Source organism: Macrosteles quadrilineatus, unplaced genomic scaffold (assembly GCF_028750875.1).
Source record: "Macrosteles quadrilineatus isolate MER2022 unplaced genomic scaffold, UCM_ALF_1.0 Scaffold_6__1_contigs__length_79288215, whole genome shotgun sequence".
NCBI lineage: Eukaryota > Metazoa > Arthropoda > Insecta > Hemiptera > Cicadellidae > Macrosteles > Macrosteles quadrilineatus.
In genome coordinates, this window is record NW_026542599.1 from 59,597,181 (window position 1) to 59,603,180 (window position 6,000).

General features: G+C 35.5%; 1 protein-coding gene across 1 annotated transcript in view; it reads right to left on the reverse strand.

The window, feature by feature from the left end:
• Positions 1-3,610, reverse strand: part of LOC128996243 (facilitated trehalose transporter Tret1-like) — a 69,291-nt gene extending 65,681 nt beyond the window's left edge. Inside the window, exon 1 of the mRNA XM_054421413.1 lies at positions 3,290-3,610. The gene's annotated coding sequence lies outside the window, so the exon portion shown is untranslated. The remainder of the gene's footprint in view (positions 1-3,289) is intronic.
• Between the last annotated feature and the right edge of the window lie 2,390 nt (positions 3,611-6,000).

Below are 6,000 nucleotides of genomic sequence, written 5' to 3' on the forward strand. Positions count from 1 at the left end.
GGCACCCATCGATGTATAAAACTAACTGGATCGGCTGCTAGGCTCCGCGACCCGAGCCAACGACCGGGGTTGCGTTTTAGATTTTGCAGGCGTCATGTGGGATTAAGCGTCTCGCTGCGCCCCATCTTAGCATTGTCGCGGCCAGGACGATGCACTTTATCCAGCCCTTTACTCTCAACTAAAACGTTGTAAGGCATTTTAATAATCAATTTTCATGAACTTTTTACAAGTAATAAAAGTGTAAAAATAACGCTGTGAGTAACCGAGTTTGGGTACCACAATTAATAAATATTAACTGACGGCGGATATTTCACACTGAGGTTTCTGATCAAATATAATTTAAATTCCGATTTCAATTTTTTTGATGATGGAATAAAAGTAATAAAATAGTACAATTAAGAAACCTTTATGACTTGGTTCTTTCTTCACTTACTAACGAAACCAATTATGTTTCAATGTTACAATACAAAATAGTTTATGTTAAAATGGGGTTTATCAGTTTCTCGTAAAATACAAAATATTCGGGGGTAAGGTATTAGTAAGAACAAGGATAGATTCTATAAGAAACATTTTATTTAGGAAACTTTGTAAAACAAAGAAACATATTTAGCCTAAACATTGCTAAAAAGAATAAGCTTATTTAACTTCTGCCGCATACCAAGCTTTGACAGAGAAGCTTCTGCTGTTTTACGCTTAGAAATGCTGTGGCATATAATTTTGTTAAACATAATACCAATTAATTTGATTAATTTCATGTCATAGCTTTCCTCGCCAAATTCATTATTACCTTTATGATTAAGAAAAACGTTACCAGCAAAGGTTCTACATGCTAATGAAATAGTTTTTGAGGCATCAAATTTTTGCCAATCCTTGGAATATGCAACAATTTGATTGTACATGAACTTAACAATTTTTAGTACATCTGGGCAAGCCCTGATTAATTTTCCTTTTGATAGAAAATCAGTAAAATTAGTGCAAGGGCTTGGATTTGAATCGCCAGTTACTAAAAGATTACTACATTCTTCACATTTCAGTTTAGGATCCAACTTTCGAATAACATAACCACAAATATAATATAGTATACATTATCTTTATAGTAAGACAACTTTTCTATGCCTTCTAAATGTATGACATACATTCTATATCATCAGCATCATCGGCTTCATCACTATGTCCAACTACTTGTTATAATTCCTTGAAGCTCATTACAGAACTTTTTTTATTGAAGTCAAATGATAAGCAATTGCCTTTATCAAATGGCTGGACACTATTGCGAAACATAAGTTTTCTCAAAGCCCACTGGAACTGTTTCACATTTGGATTATTGTTATTTCCTCCTCGAGATCTTATACAGGAAAATAACAATTCCAGGTGGTCTTGAGAAAACTTGTACATTAATATGTACTTAAATTCATGCTCCTCTAATAAACTTTTTATCAAAATATTTATCGTGTGGATGTTGGTGATGAAGCCGAGAGCAAACGGTTTCCTGGCATGATTGAGAATAGGAACTTTTTCAATTTTCAAACAGGTAAAATAGTTCAAAGATTTCTGTAGCATACCATTTATATACTCTAAATTGTCCTTCCGTATCGTTGCTTTGACATTTTTCCCAAATGGATCCCTGCTGTTCATAAAATCAAACAATTGATCAATAATCCTCAAAAACTCAATTGTTGCCTCACAACCTATGAAATCAGGATGGTCATTCCTTAGTAAAAATTCTAGCGCGTCGGTAACGCTTGAACTTAAAGTCTGTGCAGCAAGTTTGACATTCATTTTCCTATTTCTGAAAAATATAATGCAATGAAAACAGCTATTATAAATACGAATTTACGGTTAAATATTGATATTCATAGCCGTTACAGTATTCAAATTTTACCAAAGAAGTAGAAATTTTTGTAGATGTAGACTGAGGGAGGTTTATTGTAACACGCACATGCGCCCAAGGTCAGGTGTAGACAACATGGTTTCGCGCGCTATATCCCACATGCTGCCTTCAATTTGCCCATGCGGCAACCCCGATACACACCTGTATTGGCTCGGAAAGCTCTACACGAGCCTTACGGCCTGCGCGCAACCCAGTTAGTTTTATATGTTGATGGCGGCACCACAGGCACAGGGCAGGAAATGACGTCCTCCTTCCAAAACATCAACCTTGCTTAAGCCTCGCACAGAGAACGTTGTGATCGATTGCAGCGTTTTGTTAAAGTCTTGCTTCAACTTTTGACAAGCTTCGTTTCTGTATCGACTATTCTGATCTTTTTCGGTGCTTTGTGTTTGTGTCAACTATATTGCGCGGAGTGTTTAACTTAGTACTCTTTCGTTTAATATTAATGTTTTAGGTGCTAAACTTAGTTATAGTTTTTATTATTTCCACCCATAGGCTACAAAATATATTTCTTAAGCACATTATAAAAAAAATCTTTTAAAACATTTTGTGATTGAAATTTCTGAACACTAAACTTAATAGACATTAGGAAATAATATCCTAATGGCGGAGGGGGGGGGGGGGGGGTTTAAATATACCGTACCTATTTTATATAGGCCTAGCCTACAAATATTGATTTGATAAGAACTACCTGAGTTAAGTTAACTTATTGAATTGGTATAAAAAACTTATTATAAAAAGTTGTGAAAAAAAGTTAGGGGTTTGACAAGGACCGGTATCAGTACCGGTAGGCTACGGTACCTAAGGACGGGAATTCACACCCCGGGAGTGACGTCACCAATATCAACCAAAATCGACACTGAGACATCTAGATTCTTCTATTTGGATAACTTAAGTCGCCCTGACAGCATTTTTGGGAAGTAATAGCATTGTACCCAGTAATTTCTTCGATCGTAGGCCTACCTACTGTAATATACTCATAATGATTAGCAATCAACGTGTTAAAAGGTTAATTTAACAAGGAACACAGTTAAGAAACACAAAACCAACTTGGAAACATAAAAGCACAACGAATTTCCACTCCCCAGAACCCTTAGCTTAGTACACCTACCAAAGGCACAATGAAAAAACATTTTACGCAGAGGATACGCGTCCGGTAACCAGACAGTTTCAATCGATATTAGCATAGCCCAGTTAAGAAACTGTACCCGTAACTTTTAGCCTTGGTAATATAGGACTAGGTAGCGGTAAAAGCCCAAAAACTTTTTAAATAAGTTTTTAAAACTTTACTTTATAAATTTTTTATTCACACATCTGTTGTGCCTAACTTAGGTCATTTAACAATCAGATTCCATGTTCCCAAGTATAGGCCTAATCTAACTTAAGTGGTTTACTCACTTGTTTTATCTTATCTAATGCCTTGGTTATGGAACTAGATCTTCCTTCAGCTTCTTGAACCATTATTGGTAGGCCTAGGTTCTTCCTTAGTGAAAGAAGCGAACTCTTGACAGGTGTCACTAAAGCCTAGAATATAATTGTCAACAAACTTAACAATTTGACAACAACCTAGGAATCCCAAAATAAAAGCTACCATGATCGCCATAACTTATTGTAGTGAAATTACAAGGTAGTTTATCGCGGGTCAGACTTTGTAATTAATTGTCTTTTCTACAAAATAATTAGATTTTAAGAAAATTGTCAAAGTAACTGTTAGTATTCGTCTTTCAAGAAGAACCAGACGGAGACGGGAGACGATACCATTAGGGAACAATTTTATTTTTTTCTGAGCATTGTTGGTTGGAAAGACCAGTTGAGTGAAATAGAAATACAGTAGCTACAGTACGTGATAGTGAAGAATAAGATATATTTTTAGGATTGAATATGGTTTTGGGTTTCAAATTTAATTAAATCTCTTAAGATAACGAACCAAAATTTGGTCCTTAGGTTTGTTTTTAGCGAATTTCTTTATATTTTCGATAGGCTCGTATAGTATACGAGCCTGTAGTGCAAGTGAACCTTAAATATTATTTACAAAGCTCGTATAGACTAAGTGAGCTGTCCCCGAAATTCTCTATAGGGAAGTAGCTATTACTATTTTATCTATGCTATTACCAAAGATAGAACGAGGAGTATGTTTTATCTATGCTATTACCGTCGTTGGAATGGTAAGACCTAAGCCCGGGACCAATTTACTTTTTCGTTTTGATGTCCCCAGAGGCCAAAAACACTATTCCTTCATATATATTTATATATAGATATATGTGTATGTATATATGTACATATATGTGTGTGTGTGTGTCCGTGAATGCGATAACTTGAGTAATTTTTATCCGATTTTGATTAAATTTGGATTAAAGGTGTAAGGCAGGATATACTTGGATAAGTTCCCGAACCATCATGGTCGGACCATGGGAACGGGGTTTTATGGTTTGGGAAAAGGGATTTTCTTATTTTTGACCCTCAAAAACCCAAATTTTCCCAATTTGTTTCTTGACCTTTAAAGAACTTAAAAAAAGAAATAATTTAGTATGTCAAAGTGTTTTTGTACGATGTTTGGTAACGGAGAAAATTCAAAAATATATACATTTTAAAATACTAGGCCTAAGTTATGTTATTTTTATGGGGAATATTGTAAAATATTGTAGTTTGCTTGTTTATGGATGACTATATTTTGATAAAACTTGGCAAATTAATTGATTTAATACTAAACTATTAATATGTTACTAAAAACACACTTTATTAGTTTCCTTGTAGCAGCAAACCTAGGTACTCATTAAATCTAATTATTTAAATAGATTCAATTGAAAATCAATTCAGACAAATGGAAATTCGCTTATCCGGCAGGTTTGCTGCGGTGGGGGTATTTAAAATGAAAACGTATGAATGAAATTAATATTACCATAGATAAAACATAGTCCCTACTATGTTTTATCTATGATATTACGGTCATTATGAACTTGAGCAACTAACGCAATTTTGCACATTTTTGGTTTCTTTAACCAGATTCTAGAATTTCTTTTCCCACAATACTGCTATTATGGGGCAACCGCGCCTGTTTCACACTAAATTTGTGTTGTCATAGTTTTGTATTATGCTGTATTAGACTATAGGACTTGTTAAAGAAAACTAGGACAACTGGACACTAAAGTTTAATTAAGATTGCGTATGTTTTGGACAATAAAAAATTAAGTATTGTAAATAGTGTAAATATTATTTTTAGTTTATCCTTGACACAGTCTACCCAAACGACGTCGCAACAGGTATTAAGGTAATTAGCACGGAAGGTAACAAAAGTAATGATCACTTATTGTCACTGTTGCTAGGTACTGTTTTAACAGTAATGCATGATACTAGCGATACTGGGTAGCAGTATGATTTATCTATGTTAGCGGGTTTAACACATGTGAGCACATGGGATGGCAAACAAAATGAGCGAGTCCACTAAAGCCTGTGTCACACTTGGCTACTTACTAGCAGCTACCTAGTAGCAGCTACTGAAATAGCATCTACTTTTCCTGTCACACTTATTTTGGTAGCGTCTATTCACTAGCTGCTACTACTAGTTTAGCTCAAGAGAGGTTATGTCCCAAAGACACAGATATTTTCTATACAGGTTCAAAAAATTAATCACATCTCCCCCACCCCACTTCGGATCACTCATGATTACTTCAGAAATTATTCAAATGAACTAGTATAAACAAATCAGGCAGACAGCACGTGGTGCAAGTAGCCGCTAGTCTGCTATTGAAGCTGTCACACTGGGCGACAGTCGCTACTTGATAGCTGCTAGTTGGTCACGTGACTCACTAGCGCAGTTTAGTAGCACGGAAAGTTGGACATGTTCAACTTTCTATGCTAGTAAAATTTCACTAGCGCGCTACTCTTAATAGCTGCTACTGCCTATGTCACATTGGCTACTTAGTAGCTGCTATTTCGCTAGCTGCTAGTAAAGTAGCGTAGTGTGACACAGGCTTTAGAGCCAATAGGCATTATCAAAATTGATAATAGTGCGCATGCGTTTGCTGTTAGAGGAGTGGAGTTGACCGTCGGGAATTAGGATTTGGGGGGTTGGTGTTGGTAATATCGATTTTAGCAGACAGCAGTTTAGC